Source organism: Zophobas morio, unplaced genomic scaffold, assembly GCF_036711695.1.
Source record: "Zophobas morio isolate AGI-343-1 ecotype UQ-CSIRO unplaced genomic scaffold, CSIRO_AGI_Zmor_V1 ptg000031l, whole genome shotgun sequence".
Taxonomy (NCBI): domain Eukaryota; kingdom Metazoa; phylum Arthropoda; class Insecta; order Coleoptera; family Tenebrionidae; genus Zophobas; species Zophobas morio.
This window is the reverse complement of record NW_026972136.1, coordinates 11074317-11092535: the sequence shown is the minus strand read 5'-3', so window position 1 is coordinate 11092535 and position 18219 is coordinate 11074317. Positions and strand designations below refer to the sequence as shown.

Here is an 18219-nt window from a genome sequence, read left to right as displayed (position 1 = left end):
AAAGTTTCTACCTTAAAATTATTTAAATGTTATAGAGCAAGATACTTTTACACTTGTGCTGCATGAATCCGTTCCTTTTTTCTTTTGCACTGTGGTTAGTATTCTATATTATTTTTATTGTATAGAAGTTATCATAAAAAACGAAAAAAAAAAAAACGCAAAATAATTTTTGTGTAATTCAACCTTCTTTTTAGTTCTTGTGTTTTAGCCACATTTACTATTCCAGGTATACTAAGCCTTTTTCAGTATGGAAAGTGTTCTTTAGGATATTTATTAAATGTAAGTCAGTCATAATTTAGTAGTTACTTTTGTTTTCTATCTTTTTCACTCAAAAGTATAAACGGTTTGAGATTTCTCTAGATTTCCTTTAAAATTTGGATATTTGTAATGAGTTGAGAGAACTAAAGCCACTTTGTTATACACTTCCAAATTAAATTCTAGTTAAAGTAAAAAAAAACTAGAACAACAATTTTATCCTGTTACAGTGGCAGTACTAACTGTTAAATCAAAATATCACTTGACAGAATTTTGTATTAAACTTTTAACAATTAAATCGTTTCCAGCCCAAAACAGTAGAATGGACCGGGTCAGTTGCGCGCGGCGGTCAAAAAGATAATTTCAATAAACAGTTGTTGCCCTTCATTGCGATAGCTAATAAAAAAAAATTATTTCAATTTAACTTCGATCACAATTCTCCGTAAATTAACTTATGTAACATCGACAACTCACTATTGGCATATTGGCAATGATACCACTGTTTGAACAAAATCGGACAATTTGGTAGATGTTTGAGGATAATTCCTTTAATAGAAGTTGGAAACACTGGTCGTAGTACTTAGTTTACGTGGTTGTCACTTTAAAATAAATAAGTACTGGGGGAATAATTTAACTTTTACAAAATTATGCACGTATTTATTAGTCATTAAATATGTATACAGAGCCGAAAATATTTTTTTTTGCTCTTAAATTTTCTACCAATAGGTCCATCTTTATAACCAATGAAATAGTTTTTGAGAAATTATTTTATTATATATTATAACATCTGCTGATTTTCTTATTCCTGTATTGTTAGACTTACTAGGGACTCATGGAAGTGTAATGTATAAAAACGCTAGATAAATTAAGCGCAGCGCACCAGTGACCAACACCCAGTAGAACAACTCCAGTTCTAACTTCAGTTGTTTTAGTCTGACAATAATGTTTATCATGTCACATGCGTTATGCTAGAACCAATATATTACATAACGGGCACGAAAAATGACACATTCCGCACCAGTAGAAAATTTTGTACACAATTTTCTTGACGCAATTTTTTAACGATACGTATTTTTTTATAGATCATCATTTCTAATTTCTGGAGTTTCTGAAATAAATAACTGGTAGGCTGTGGTAAACTGAGATTTCCACATATGGTCATAAGAAAAAAATCTGTGTGTGTATGAGCTGATCACAATCCCTTGGTGACCAGAGGTTTCCCCTGTTTTGACTAATTTGCTAACAAAATAATTGTGGTCCCAGCTGAATGTCTTGTGGCACAATCTTGTTGAAAATACTCCATCATTTATCAAAATGTCTTGTTGATATTGTGCATCTGTGAGTGGTTGAACACATCTTAATGTTAAGGATTCGATAGATAGATAGATTAACTACCTTCAAAAAAACCGAATTTTAGCCACCACGTTTATCCATAGGTAAGGTAAGGACGTCTACACTTTCAAGGATGACTCGATTACGATCAATATCGATCACCCGATACTTCATAGCATAACGGAATCATAAACCATCCGTTTTATATTTTGCAATATTTGCCCCGAGTTTTCATTTTCACCTCCGGGGGGACCTTTCTCAACTTCTCACGCTTTTGAAAGATCTCCGATAAATCACAGTTCCCCAATTCGGCCAATTTTCTCCACAGCGAAATCAAGACGTGCTGACCCAATAGATGCGGATCACTAGCCTCACTTTTTGCCGGCCACCACATAATTAAGATAAGACACCAGTCGTTGACAGAAGTGGAACACTTCTTCATGACAAGCCCAGAATCAGTCCTCACCTCCACGGGCAAAAACCGAAAGTATTCCGCCGCTTTTTCGCCTCCTCTAAAATATCGCCTCCTTGCGCTTGGGGAGCGTTGGGAGGGTAAATTCCATCCGAAACAACTTCGATCGCATTGAGAGCCGCCGCCGCCGGTTAAAATATAACACCGTGGAGTATTTCGTTTCAATGATGCCCGTGCTCGTGATCGACCGTCCATCATCGTGACCAGCGAAGGACCCGGGGCTACGAAATCTCAAGTGTTCCCAGCAGAAAGTAATCTTCTTCTATCATCTATCAACTAATCGTATTGTTATGTGAACATCAGACGTACTTTATACCATTACGTGGACGGCTCACGTGTGAATCATGCGTTTTGGACGAGGAGATGGGTGATAATGGGTGATTTAATTATAGATCAATTAGGAGAAATTTAATAAGGAGCTTGTTTCCAATCATCTTCATCTGGGTGCGCTTTTTTTGGCTTGATGGATTGGGAGTGGACTCGAACACGTGGCTAAATAAATAAAATACCAATTAAGATAATCATCGGGTTATAAAAAGTTAATAATGGTAAAGCGGCGAATTTGTTGGACGGATTTTTAATTTCGGACGGCTGTTGGGAATGATAGAATTGGACAAAATGGAGTCGATGGTACCTGCCGCTTAATTATTGTGTACTATACTCCAACGTATTTCCATATTGTTTATTTATACCAAAACTGATAAAAAAAAGATGAATCATTAAATATCAAGTAGGGTAGTCAGTTCCGGATTGACCGAAAATGAATATGTAATCCCATTATGGGTATTTAGCTCTGAGACATTTTTATTGCTCCACATAACGATTAAGTATAAAAATGAATAAATTTTATTACCGAATAAAAACATTTAGAAAAACCAGTTCCGTAACACGATTTTTTTTGGAATATATTTCATTGGTTTTTACAAGATGCACATGATTAATTCTACGAACTTGTTTACAAACATTTTTCGGTTTTTCCACTACAACTGTGCTTCTTTACTAAATTTTGAGTTGGTGTTGCAGACCTGAACATCTGATCCCGTTTCCTGCTAGCAACTTTCCTATAACTAACATTTAAAAGCTGAAATTTCACTTTTAGTACTTAATTCTCTACACATTGACAGGTATCGAAATAAGTTCGTCTAAAAATAAATTGGTCTAACCTCATTTCTATATTTTCCTATTTTACCATGAAATAAATAAATATGATAACCTTTTGATGTCTGGCTAGCTTCAACATGAGACAACATATATCAATATTTCAAAGCTCCTAGAATATGAAAAAGTAGGTCTGCCGTTTTACTAAGCTTCTTCGAAACTACTCGACTGATTGTTCAAAAATATTTGTAACAATATCTTCGTACATTTAAGGAGATTAATTAACTTCACACTCTTGTGTGGAGCTTTGTTGCAGGAATATTGTTTTAATTAAATAATGCTATTTTATAGTCAACAGGCATTTTATTAAAAATTGAAGACAATAAAATTTCAAGGTTTGCATGGTTTATGCTTTCGTTTACAATTCTCTATACTGTTGAACAGGAAATTTTTGTTAACATTTTTCGATATAAGGTGTTTTGAGTATGATCTACTTTCGTTCATATTTTATTTATTTACTTTGCTGCTAAAAGCATAAGATTCTCTTACTTTTTAGCTCAATATTGATTTTGTTTAGATTACAGGTAATCGCACATTTTCCTCCTGTAACGATTTTTTATTCGAGAAACTTGAAAAAACCATTCAGTTTAAAAAAAAATTAATATTTTAGCGATTGAAATAAATGTTATCCCAGATAAGATGTTCATGTTTGAGCATACAAATTGAAAATAAAGTTTGACGAAAGATATAGTGGGTTTACGACTTTAAGTTCATGAGTAATTTACAGCGAATCCTTCATAAAATTCAACAAATGCAAATAATGACAATTTATAATAAGCCAACAGGTGCTCACTTGGAGTAGCCATAAAAATATTTAAACGCTTTGTTCGGTTAAGGGTATATTATTATACCGAGTCTTAAGCGTCATGGGTAACGACAGCAGAAATTAAAAAAAAAAATCACTGGATATTTTCGTTAAATCCAATTTTTATTTCCCGAACGTGAGTATTGTAGTAGAGTTCATCTGACGAATGGGTGCTTTCTTGTTTTCTCCATGTTTCATGGCCTCAAAAAATCGGTCTCCCGTTTCCGTCTGTCTGTCTGTCTATTATCTGTGGTCTGTTAGATTTTATATGCGGATAGTATCCGAACCTACTGGATTGGTTGCTAGGAAATTTGATATGTATTTTACGAATATCATTTAAATGGTAAAACGCTAATCAAAATTCGTCTAATCATTCCCACCAACAATTTGATGACGTCATCTCAAAAATTGCTTAGTACATGCCATATAAACTTTTTAAAATAACCTACTACTGTATTTGTAGTTTATGAATTTGCCATGATCTTGTTTGTTATTATCGTAATTTTTATTATTCACTAGTTCCTGTAGTAAAACTAGTTTTTAAATACATAGTAGCAACTATACGAAATAAGGGCTTCGCATTTAAAGGCTGCGGAGTTCGATCTCCCATATCAACTTTTTTTCTTCTTTACACCGTGACCGATTTACCTGTACTTTGGCAATCCATAGATATCTCTAATTTAACTTATAAGAATTATTTTAATTTCACAACTTTTCGAATGAATTTATTGAACTGTACTTCAGGTGGTGTAAATAAATAATCTCGGAACAATTTTTTTGCATCAAGAAAATCTTTATATATTTTTTTACATAAAAAAATTAGGCAAATTACTAAAAAAGCAGAAATAATCGTAAATTGTGACAGTCGGAAATCTTCGCTTCCTGTTCTGAGTTTATGGTTTCTGAGACTAATGTGTTTGTATCAATGCAAAATCGAGTCCTCGGTAGCAAAGGAGCCGTTACCAATCCACTATTTTCTTTGATATTTTGATATGTATAGTTGTTGTGAATGACACCTTATTTAGAATTGCTTACAAAGAGTGACACAAAAAAAAAGGAATGAGGCAAATTAAAAGCTTATTGGGGTTATAAAACAAAATAAAATTAGCAAATTCAACTTTTATAAATGTTCGAAAAAATTAGGTAACATAATTTGCCATTAAAATTCAGATATCAAAAAACTTGCTCAATGTGTCAACATTTGTAACGTGTTTTGATGCTCCGGATGTGTTTAATTTGTTGGAATCACGTTATTAGACTGAGTAATAGTGTTTTCAAAAACCAGCAGTCATTTACAGAGAACTTCCCTAGCTTTTAAAGCGCAGCAAATACGGTGTGCTTTTAAATACATATTTTTCAAAAGAAATTATGTCATAACGTCATGTTTCTGGATACAAATACATAATTTCCATCTATGTTTCTTTTGGATTATACATAACAATTCGTGCACTCATATTTTTGGAACATCCTATACAAAAAATTCTGAAAAATTAAAAACTTGTTACTGAAAGTGTACCCCAAATCTCCTCTCAGGCTGTATTTTTCAATACGTCAAAATTTTTCAATAATTTTGGGAAATTTCAGTTTTCGTATTGTACGAAATTTAAAAAATAAAAATGGCTTGAAGTTACTGCATTATAAAAACCGTGTGATTTTTTTAATTTCTGCTCTAATTGGCCATGACACGTACGTCAGTAGTGCAATTGAAGCGGCTGGCGTAAGCGTCATGACCAACTAGAGCACAAATTAAAAAAAATCACCCGATATAAAATTGCTTTTTAACCCTCGGGAACTATGCCTTTTTGGAATCACTGTGTAAACTCGCATTTTGCACTAAATGAGTGGAAATGGCTTATTTATTTAGGCAGAAAATACAGAACAATAATGTTCATTTTCATGAAAATACTGTATGTATCAGCACTATTCAGAGAATGTAATAGTCATGGACAACGCCCCCATCACAATCGAACCTATGCCAAAAAAATGCACCACTCTGAGGACTCCCCGACGTAGTAAATGCCATAAGTGTACAAGCAATTACAGGTATAAAGTAGCATAATGCACTGTTGACTTTTATGGAAACGCCCACAGGAGATTATAATTACGCTTAATAATGATAAATCATCATCTTCGTCGAAGTCTTCTCTTAATATTGATAGTCATTAAAATATTATCGTCTTTTTTATTAATTATTATGCGTATCTTGTCTACAGGTATAGTTTATACTGTACTTTTTTAGAAGACGATATTTTATGTTTTATTACTTTATTTTTGGGGGGGGGGGGTCTCAGTTTTTTCAAATGCTAGCCCTGCTATTGTGCCATCCAACCCCTCATAATCATGTCATAAAATTTCAATAGACATGAAAATTACGTTCTGAGTATAATTAAATTGCGACCTAATTCGCTATATTGAAAAAAGAAACAATTTAATTTCAATTTGAAAGGATTCGATTCTCAGCTTACAAGGTATAAAGCACGCTGTGATTGTTAATAGCCATAACTTACAAATCTTGTACCTTGTAACACGAACTAATTACGATTTTTTCGAATTTTATTGTATGGGTAAACGCCTTTAGTATGTTGTTTACTTAAAACTACTTTCCATATGGAGAGCTATGCGAGCCGTGGCTGTTGTTTAAGTCAGTTAAATGTCTCAGACTGCTGTTACAAAAAATATATTGCTTTAGTTTTTGCCTTAAAATTGATTTAGCAAAATTTAATGGCTACACACAAATCCCAAACAAGATATACGTCGCCGGCCTTTTTGCCATTTATAAAAAACACCGTTTTATAAAAGGAGAGATTAAACTCTGAAATCACGATTCTGTGTCTTTACATTATTCATTGCAGCAATAAAAAAGATTTATTAATCGTAAATCGGTGTTAAGATACATTTAATGTTTCTTATTGAATAACTATTGGAAAGCCAGTTTATCAAAACATTGCGATCTTCAGCATCGCTTACCTCGTTTAATCACAATTCGGAAAGCTCGAATTCCCTTATTTTTTGTCACAAATCGGCACCACATTCGCCAGCGAAAGCCTCAATCCTTTAGTCACGGATCATCGAACATGTAAAAATATTTGTAGCCATAGGTGATACTTCTCCTCCATGTTATTAATTTGGTACTTGGAACCACCGTTTTGTTGATTTATGACCCTGAACGAGCAGTCTGACCCGACCCGATCGAAGATCATCGCCACCACGCAACTTTTATACGATTTACTACAGAAAATTGAAAGTTCGTTTTTACTCGTGAGAATTTTTGCTTTACAATAAGGCATACCGAATCGAAATCGTTCCAAAAGTGTGGCCACTGCTACGGAGTTTTTGCGGTGACAGTGATTTACCATTTCGCCACAATTCAAATTAAACCATGACCACAAAGTTCAAAGTACTTAAACGGATGCAGAGGAATTTAAGAGAGAGATTTTGAAGTTGGGGGGCCGGCGTGCTCCGAGTTACACACTTTGACATTTAGGCGAATTTGTGGCCATATTTAGAAGCTGTTTGCGTGAAAGGAGGGCTTATGAGGATTAGCGCTGCTTATGTCTTACTTCTGTTGTCCATTTGAGACGACATAGGTGAATATAGGTGAATATAGGTGTTAAAGAAGGATTCAGTGAAAAAAAGTTCAGAAGTTGGTGTTTTTTTCTTTTAAATAGTGTTTAGTGGTTCGTGAAAATTTTATAGAAGAGGAAAATATTGCAGAGTTCTAGGGTTTAGATTTTTAGGATATTTAAAATTTCTCAGAATTTTGGAGAATCCTATTCTTGATAGCTTACGTTTTATTTCCAAGCGTACGTTTCCTGTGTCAAATCGATAATTTAATATTTTTTCCACATTTTATAGCTCCTAGAATATGGAAAAGTAGGTCTTCCGCTTGCTGCGATTTAAACTTTACATTGTGCCTTAAAAAATCGACGAACAGAACTTTTTAGAAATTTTGACTATTCAAATATGATTAAAATTTATTTATTCATTCCTCCTAGAAATCTAGTGACGTCATCGTAAAAATCAACAGTTGTGCTTGGAGATGCAACGTTATTTGCTTTTAATATGTTTTTGAAAAAAATAAAAGAATCATTTTATGGGTTGAATAAAAAATGGTTATCCAATTTCCCCAAAGTTCCTTTTATAAAATGGAAACTTATTTATAAAAAAGTTATTTATAAAATGTAAATTCACAGGAAACTGGACTTGTTTGATTGCGCTTCTGGGGCGAGGGAAGTTCTGTCTAAATAACTGAAGGCCACTTTCTTAGACAATGTAAAAGAATCTCGGGACCCCTGGTATTTTATTTTTAAGAGAATTTAAAAAAACTGTGAAAAAACGGCCCCCCAGTATTTTTTTTAACAATGTACAAAAATATTGAGGAGTCCGTGTTTTATTTTTGAAGGAGTTTGAACCAATCTTGGGATAACTAGTGTTTTGTTTTTGAAAGACATTGAAAGAATCTTAGGGCTCCTATTCTCTGTTTTTAAAGACTGGTAATGAATTTTGAGCCCTCCTTGTGTTTTATTTTTGAAATAATTTGAAAAAATCTTCGAGCCTTTTTGTATTTTGTTTTTGACAGAGTTTGAAAGAGTCTTGGGGTTTCCTGGTGTCGTATTTTTTAGGATTTTCCCACAATTTTAATGTGAAAGAATCTTCGGGACAGTTTGACACCTTGCGCGCCCTTGGTGTTTTATTTTTTAAAGAGTTTGAAAGAACCTTGAAGGCTCCTAGTTTTTTTTAGAATATGAAAGATTGTTGGGGGATTCTTGTGTTTTGTTTTTGAAAGAATCTATAAAGATCAAGGCGCTTCTTGCATTTTGTTTTAAAACGAGTTTGAAAGAATTTTGGTGGTCCTTGATATTTTATTTTTGAAAGAATTTGAACATACTTGGGTGCCCCAGCGTCTTTTTTAAAGACAATGAAAGAATCCTAGGGATCCTTAATATCAAAGAATGTGAACAAATGTTTGGGGGTCCTCGATGCTTTGTTTTTGAAAGAATTTGAAAGTCTTGGCAGCTTACGGTGTTTTTTTAATATGAAAAAATCTTACGTGTCCTTACTGTTTTATTTTTGAAAAAGTTTGAAAAGGTCCTAGGTTCTGCTGGTGTTTTATTAATCAAAGAGTTTGAAAGAATCTTCGGAATCATTTGTATTTTGTTTTTGAAATAACCTAAAAAAATGGTGAAAGCCCATGGTATTTTCTTGAAAGAAATTGAAAGAATCTTAGGGTTCCTAGTCTCAAAATTGGTAAAAAATCTTGAACTCGCTTGTGTTTTATTTCTGAAATAATTTGAAAGAATCCTTAGGGCTTCTTGATTTTCTAGAGTTTGAAAGAATTTGCAACATACTTGGGTTTTCGAAGGTTTTTTTCAAAGAACATGCAAGAATCCTAGGGACCCCTAATTTTTAAAAAGTGTGGACAACTGTTCGGGGTCCTTTCATGTTTTGGTTTTGAAAGAATATGAAAAAATCTTAGCAACTTCTAGTTTTTTTTTTTAATATGAAAGAATCATGGGGAGACCTAATGTTTTGTTTTTGAAAGAGTTTGAAAAGATCTTAGGTGCTCTTGGAGTTAGTATTGATTAAGGAATTTGAAAGAATCTTCGAAGTTCCTTGTATTTTGTTCTAGAAATAATCTAAAAAAAATGTTGGAAGCCCTTGTGTTTTGCGTGAAAGAGTTTAAAAAGTTCTCAGGCGCTCCTGGTCTTCTATTGATCAAAGAGTTTGAAGGTTTCTTCGGAGTTGGACGTCCATGGTGTTTTGTTTGAAAGAGTTGAAAAAGTTTTAAACACTGTTAGGGCTATCATTATCTTTGCGTTTTATTTTCGAAATAATTTGAAAAAATCTTTCAATTCTGGTATTTTGTTTTCGATAAAGTTGAAAAAATCTTAGGGTTAGAATGTGAAAAAATCTTGGGGGCCCTTAGTTTTTTAAAGTGAAAAAATCGTCGAGACCCTTTGACATCTTGGGGCTAGTGTTTTGTTTATGAAAGAATCTATAAAGATCTAAAAGAAATCTTGGAGTCTCTATTCCCTTGTGATGGAATCTTGGGAATTTGTGTTTGAAGGAATCTGAATAAGATCTTTTAAAGAGTATGATAAAAATTTTCGTAACTCTAGCCTTTTTATTGAATCTGGTGGTTCCTTGGTGTTGTATTTTGAAGAATATGGAAGAATCTTAGGCGTCCAATTATTTTTCAGAATTCAACATCGTTGAAAAAAAGAATTGTCGGAAGGTTGTTTCGACAGAACTTCTCCCGTACTGACAATATGGAATAAATTGCAAAATGCTGTTATACAATTTTGATTTTTTTTTTATCTGAACGTCTAGGGAAAACTCAACACGGATACATAAACCAAAAGTATCCTGCTTTATAAAATTTAAACAACATTTACTAATATAATGGAATGATTACCCACAAAGTATTTCCACTGTATTTCCAAAAGTTACTGAATTTTCTGTAGTCCCTCCAAAATTTTAAGATCATTTGACTGTGTCATGTTTTAACATTTTGCCAAAAATGTGTAGTATTTTAGTAAATTTTCAACATCTTGTCTATTTTTAGATTCAGCATGAGTTTGATTAAACGTTTTAGAATGCATATGCACAGTCACATCGTATTATGTCATATACCTTATTGTCTGCACAAAAATATTTATTGTTTACATAATAAGACGCAATTACCAACAGAATTACCAACGAACTTTTCAAAACATAATTAAATCGAATTCGTTTTTATACCAACGTCTACTTTGCAACGACATTTAATTTGTCCTTGCAGCTGGATTCGTCATAGTTTGTGGACTAAATTCAGTCACGGTCCTCAATTGAAGACAAATTAATAAAGGTTTGGCCAGAACCATTTTTGAAGACCACCAAAACCACAGACTCGTTTTCTGAGAAGCTTATACAGTTTCTGTAATGGGTGTGAACTGATGTATGTAAAACTAATGCATAACAGTGTCGATTCGAATACCTCTGAATACTTTTGAAGACCTACTAGAATGTAAGAATGATACTTAAGCTGTTTTTTATCAACAAAATAATGTACAAAATTAAAATGAGCGTGTCCACAACGCGTCATTTTATTTTTGGGCACCGATTTTTCCTTTTTCGGACAAACGTAAAATAAATGTCCGACAAGGATCACCAATTTTATGCACCACGAGCCGATCAAAACACATTTTTCAGAAAACAGGTCCCCGTATTTTAAATAATCCCGACATCCACGGTACCGATTACCAGATAACGTTGAAAACAAGCTCATTTGTGTCGCCTGTCAAAATATGTATAAACCAAACACTGACCTCTCCAACAGCAAAACAAACCTTCGCTAACCCGTACTGTTTGAACTAAAAATTATCTCTGGGTCGACATTCCCCACGCATTAGATCATAACAACAAAAGGTGTCTTTTTTAGAAAACCAGCCTGTAAACGTTAGTGAGCCGTCAACATCTATCATAGTTGAACTGCATTAGAAAAGAGAAGAGGTTGATGGCCTTCCACAACCTTTGCTCTGGTTTCTGCATGTCGCTGTCACCATTGTTGGCTGTGCCCAAACTTTGGTCCACACCTACGCCCTCCGATTAAGTCTTACACGATTAAATAAAACGTCTTAACAAATAGGCGCATGAATCAGTCGTCTTTTAAGTGGGCTCAACACGTCCATCCACCCGCACTCACCAACGCCTTGGGCGGCTGCCCACACGCCGCCGCTCCCCTTTTACCTGGCCGTAAACCACCTGGGGAACGACAGTGACATAGCAAATTGATGACGCCGTCTCGGGGGCCAGCACCGGATTAACGCGCTCTTGGGCCCAGTGGGACTCTTAACGACGCATAAAATTGATAGAAATGTTTAGAATCCGGGACTGGCGCAGCCTCCGGGCGTGGCGGGATGGAAAGGGGTGTAGGAAGTGGCTCCTACGCCTTTTTTGTTGGATGCTTAGCTACAAGAACAATTAGAGGGAAATAGCAACCTCTGAGAATCTTCAGTATTTTTGTTTCCAGTACAAATCAGGGTTCATCACTCTATCAGATCAATTCCAAGAATCGAATTGTTTCAATGTTTGATTTATTTTAGTGATATAACGAGCGCTAAAAACGTTTGAGTTACTAGTTGATCGTTTTTTTTTTCGAAAATGTGTACGCAGATTTGTTGTCTATCACATCTGTCGTTTGGATTTCCGTGTCGATGTAAATGCAGACATATGTTGTAGTGACAAAAGACGATCAACAAGTAACTAAAGGGATTCTTTTTGATTGTTCGTAAGTTTAAAATAATATCGAAATTTATTGAAGCTGCTTTGCTAAATTTACAGGATCACATTTCTCGTTTCAAATAATTTTGTGCAGCGCGTATTCAAGAAGGTTTTAATATTACCTGCTTAAACGTAGAGATAAGTTTCAAGTTAAAAATTTGTGAGATGTGAACACGTTAAATTTTACAGTGTACTTTGATATGTCTTAATGCGTTAGATGAGTTTAGGGTCATTTTTCAATGCCCGCTTATCGCGATGACGTCAGTAGCAAGCTTACGTTAGTTAGCACCAGCGGTATCACCTTCTCTATCTACAAGCTGGATTTTTTTAATTTTCTTAATTTCCAGCTCGAGAAGAAAATTTTTGATGTTTTGTAAATTAAACAAAAATAACAATACATAAAAAACTACATAAATATTACTTTTTTATTACAGTTCAACATGCCAAATAAGAAAGTGAGGAATTCGGGGATTATAAATCAAAAAATAAAAAAAATAAAATAATATATCTTTCTTTTCTTTATTTAAAAATCCAAATGTGTGGTCATTTTAGGACTGAAAATTACTGACTGACTAATAAGTACCATGTGACTATTAACGACTGAAACAAATTTTTGTGTTGGTAATTCTAAATTATTGGCATCCGTGCTCAGTTCACAGTTGTCAATTTTGACATAAGCACGCCTACAAACGCGTTGATTGGTTGAGAAGATGGCAGCAGTCATAAATGTCACTTTGACAATCAGGTATGCCATCATATAATTTTAAATCGATTGGCAACTTGACAAAAAAACTCACAAACATTAATAGTCACTCGATATTTGTTGTTAATTAAATCATAACTGAAAGATATTTCATTACTGTTTGATATACATTACCATTTTTAATAAGTAGTTTATTTATGCAACAAGTGCAAAAAGTGACTGTTAATTGCACACACCGGGAAAACAACACACTATAAGCTTTATCATTTTTTGCACTTGTTACATACACCAGTTTTTCTACGATGATACTAAATAACTCATTTTTTGGAGAATATTATACCTACATCATTATAGAAATTAGAGCAATAACTTTATTCACTTATACACACCAGGAAAGACATTATTTTAATAATTGTTAACAATTACCAATAATATTAAATTCAAGATACCCATTCAAAATTAAATCTAGTTTACCAGAACACAGAACTAATCATTTGTGTCATAGCAACGGAATAAATTTTTATAAATAAAATCTTTTTTATTGCACTAGTGAAAAAAATTTTACAATCAAAATAATGCACTTAAAGTCACTACCTTTTATTGCAGGATCGTAGAAAAATGTAATGAGTACCATATTCAAGATAATTTTAAAATATATTCAAAATTTGCAATGGTTGGTCAAAATGGTTAAATTGTATTTCTACCACAGAAAAGAGACAGACGGCACACAGACGCAGCAGGGAATTTTGCTTGTCTGTGTTCTACGAACTGCTAAACAAGAAAGAAACATAAAATTAATGATTTACAAAATGTCCTCATTACAATACGTCTGCTAGTCCTTTATTAAGTAAAAATCTGATATTTGATAAGTACCTATTTGAAATTAAAACTTACAGTTTGGAATTTTATATATTCCGGTACTATAAAGTACTTGCTAAGATAAGCCTGGTTTTGGCGAATGACATACTTTCTAAGCAATAAATGGCACATGGGCGGTGCCAGTACTTGCTAACATAAGACTGATTTTGGCAAATGATATACCCTCTAAGAAAACAGAGGGTGGGTGGGCGGGGCTAGTACTTTGTAAGATTCGACTAATATTGGCAACTGACATATTTTGTAAAAAAATAAGGGACGGGTGGGTGGGGCCAGTACTTGTTAAGATAAGACTGATTTTGGCCAATAATATACCCCCCATGAAAAGGAAGGGGGGTGGGCGGGGCTAGTATTTTCTAAGAGAAGACTGAAGTATATCAAGAGTAGTCACTAGAATGAAGAAGCGGTGGGTGGGTAAACAGGGCTACTGCTTGCTTATATGGCCTCTGTAGAAAAAACTAACCCCCCCCCAACTCCTTTCTCAATTTCACTGACCTATTTTATTTACTGTAAAATAGGAATTGAATTCTATTTTGAAAAACGGTAGAACATAAGATTTTAAACAAAGTCGGAAACGGCCCCTTATAAAACTTGCTTATAAAAGACTTGATAAATTGATAGTTAATACAACCAACAGTATTCCACTCGAACTGGGGAATCAAGGTAACAGTTGAGTTTTAGGCAAAAGGGTTGCCCTTCTACAACTTCCTTTTAGAGTCATCTTCCTGTATCAATTAGTTCGTGTTGGGTTTTCGTGAAGTGAAGTCGAAAAGTGTAAAAGTATTTTAAATTGTAAGCACCGCCCACCCCCCTCTATTTTTTTAGAGGGTATGTCATTTGCCAAAATCAATGATATCTTAGCAAGTACAAGCCCCGCCCACCCGCCCCCTATTTTCCTAAAGGGTATATATCATTTGCCAAAATCAGTCTTATCTTAGCAAGTACAAGCCCCGCCCACCCGCCCCCTATTTTTTTAGAGGGTATGTCATTTGTCAAAATCAGTATTATCTTAGCAAGTACTTTATAGTACCGGAAATATTAAATATGGCCTTCGCAAGAAACATGTGCTTCGGGATACAAAAAATTCATTCTTTGTTATTTGCACAAAACGTGTATTGAAATTTTCAACATATGAGGTTTTTTTTGTTATTGAAGATTTTAAAGTCAATCAAAGTTGTAGATTATGGTCCAAAATAATTTTGTAATGAAGAATCACTTGACAGCGATCTTTGTCTTTGAGTAACAATTTTTAAACTCGAGCGATGTCTCGGATGCCACATATTAACAGAGACGCGGCATTAACGAGTTGTTTGAGGTACGAATTGCTTTCAAACATGCTTAATCGGAAGAAAAAATTGTTATTGATTATCTTCATTATTAAAAAAAAAAAAAATCAAAAGGTACCGATTTGAAATTTAAAAGTAACTGGTAAAGATTTTTGTCACTTCAAAATTTTGCGTAATAAATGTTATTTAAATTTAATAAAATAACATTCTCAAGTACTTATGGTTTATGAATCCGCCTTGATTTTTAATCACAATTACAGTAGAACCTCGATAATCCGATTTAATTGGAGAAAAGGTGTGTTCGGATTAGCGATTTGTTCGGATCAGCGAATTCCCCAAAAATCTGGAAGGAATTGAATAACAATTTCATGCACTGCTGAAAACAAACTTCAAGAAATAAACCTTCATTTTTTTAAACAGAAATAAAGTATTCTTAAGCAACAATGGATAATAGATACATTCGAAAAAAATATTACTCGTGAAAATAAACTCCCTTTTTGGAATGAACACGTCGGGATCTATATACCTGATTTTTTTCAGAATTTTTTGATAACTTTTTTAAAAATGAAATTTTCCATTTCGACCCATTCTCGACGATTTTCTAAATTTAACTCAATACATTTTCTTGTAAATTTTGGGCCGCAAAAGTCACTTTTGGCTTCCAGAATCGTCAATTGAAATATCCCAATTTTTAAAAATTTCAAAAAATTAGAATTTCACACCGAAAATATTGCTCAGTTGCCATCAACACGGTACATTTTTTGAATTAGCATGTTGAGAATTACGTTCCTGATTTTTTTATATTCTTTGGACAATTTTTTTAAAAGTGAAATTTTTTCAATTCTATAGAATTCAATTCTTCAAATTTCGGCCAATTTTGACATTTTCGAAAGTTAACTAAATACATTTCTTTTTAGATTTCGAGCTCTAGAACTCACTTCGGGCCTCGTTTCTTTGATAAGTGCAACCATTTTTCCAGAGTCGACCGTTGAAATATTTAAATTTTTAGAATTTTTCAAAAATTCGCATTTCGTACCGATTGTTTCTAATAAAATGTTGCTCCGTGACAATAAACTCTCTATAGTTTTGGATTCAGCACCTCGGAATATATCCCTGAATTTTTTCCGCATTTTTAGACAACCATTCCAAAAATGAAATTTTCCTCATGCAAATTTCGACCCATTTTTGACGATTTTCGAAATTTAACTAAATACTTTTTCTTGTAAATTTCGGGCCGCAGAAGTCACTTCCGATCTCATTGCTTCGATAACTTCAACCTTTTTTCCAAAATTAGTAAATTAATTCAGTGCATTGAAGTATCGCAATTTTTAAAAATTTCAAAAAATTCAATACAATACGTGCAGAACGAAGATCGCGTCATTTTTGCAAGTAGGTGCATGTTTTCAAGTTCAGTTCGGATTGCAGAGTTTTTGTTCGGATTAAAGAGACATAAGACTTCAACTGACCTCTGTTCGGATTACTGGATGTTCGGATAATCGTGGGTTCGGATTATAGAGGTTATACTGTACTTTACGAAAAATTTAATCTTCTGTCTAAATAACTTAAGATCAATTTTTTATTTTAATTAATAGGGGTTATCATAAAAAATGAAATTTGCAAAATTAAAATTTTACAATTTTTTGAATAAGCAGGGTATGTTGTGATGTACTTCAGGAGCGAGAGAAGTACACAGAAAAAAGTCGTGTAAATTTACAATTATTTTACTGTTGCTTTTTATGTATTTTTTTACTTAAATTTAGTAAATTTACGTAAGTTAGCAGCATTGTGCATAAAATAAGTAAATTTGTGTCACTATTTGTATTTTCACAAGTCAAATTGAAAAAACACAATACAGAATCGCAATTGTAAATGTATATTCACTTTATAAATGAATTATACTTTATAATACCGTAAATATACTAACATTTTTTACAATTACTTCCAACTTTGTAAAATAATCCAGTCCACCGGTGAAATCACATGCATACTGTGAATTGTTGATGCGCACGCAATCATTACTATAACGCTTGCAGGTTATAACAAGTTGGAGTGCATTAGTTGTGGTAATATATTTTGTACAAAATAGTGTATTTTGTTGTTAAAGGTAAGTACTTTACTATTCTGGTTTACTATTTTCCTCCAGTTACAAAAGTACACTTTCCAGGCGGATAATTACTTACTATAATTTGCCCATGTCATCTTTAATTGTTATGTTAATGCAATTTTTATCACAGGGTGATGATATGAATAATTTAAATGAAATTATCAAGGTGGCTGCGCCATGTGTAATTGAAATAGGCAAGTATTTAAAACGTCTTTGTACCTACAACATTTTAATGTATTTTTGTATTTTTCTAGAGAGCGATCCACAAACAATTTATCACGTAGTTTTAGAACGACAAGTAGTGATTCCAAGTGTTGTCACTTTAAAAGATGCAGTATCTTGGGCGTTTGGATTATATTTTATAATGAATTTAGAATATCCAGACGAAGTATCAGCAGTTTTGGAAATGATGCAAAGATTTTTTTTGAAAATACATCCAGATCAAGGATCCAAATCAAAAAGAATAACACCAACAAAACGCAAAGTAATTGGTCTTATGAACAAATTAAATTAATGTAAAGTATATACAACATCAATGACTTTGTTTTGTGTTTATGATTTTATTACATGTTTATTATGTTTTTCACCATAAAATAAAAGGTTCACTTTGTCCGACATGGTTTCTTTGATTAAAACTAGTACTAAAAATAACAATAATTTGTGTAAATTTACATATCAATTCACGGAAATTTACATACCAATTCACGGAAATTTACATACCCATTCACGGAAATTTACATATTTTATTGTAAATTTACAATCGTTAAAATTACATTTTACTTGTAATTTTACATGTTCTTTTGTAATTTCGATTTACATTCAAAAAGTAAATATCACATTCAAACTTAAAAATACATTTCGTTGGAATATTACCCTTCTTATCTCGGGTTACAAATTACCTGTGATTTTCACAGTAAATTTACAAGTAAACTTTTTTCTGTGTAGTGTCTAAATAACTTTAAACCA

General features: G+C 33.1%; 1 protein-coding gene and 1 long non-coding RNA gene across 3 annotated transcripts in view; both read left to right on the top strand.

Annotated features, from left to right (window-relative positions):
* LOC135139306 (BTB/POZ domain-containing protein Tiwaz) overlaps nt 1–18219 on the top strand; it is a 161645-nt gene that overhangs the window by 77734 nt on the left and 65692 nt on the right. The window lies entirely within an intron of this gene.
* LOC135139467 (uncharacterized) lies at nt 17124–17865 on the top strand. Of its 2 annotated transcripts, XR_010282158.1 has the most exons (3): nt 17124–17253; nt 17314–17447; nt 17508–17865. It is a non-coding gene; the product is annotated as an uncharacterized LOC135139467 (long non-coding RNA). The 2 variants fall into 2 exon arrangements; XR_010282157.1 differs by having other exon boundaries at nt 17124–17447.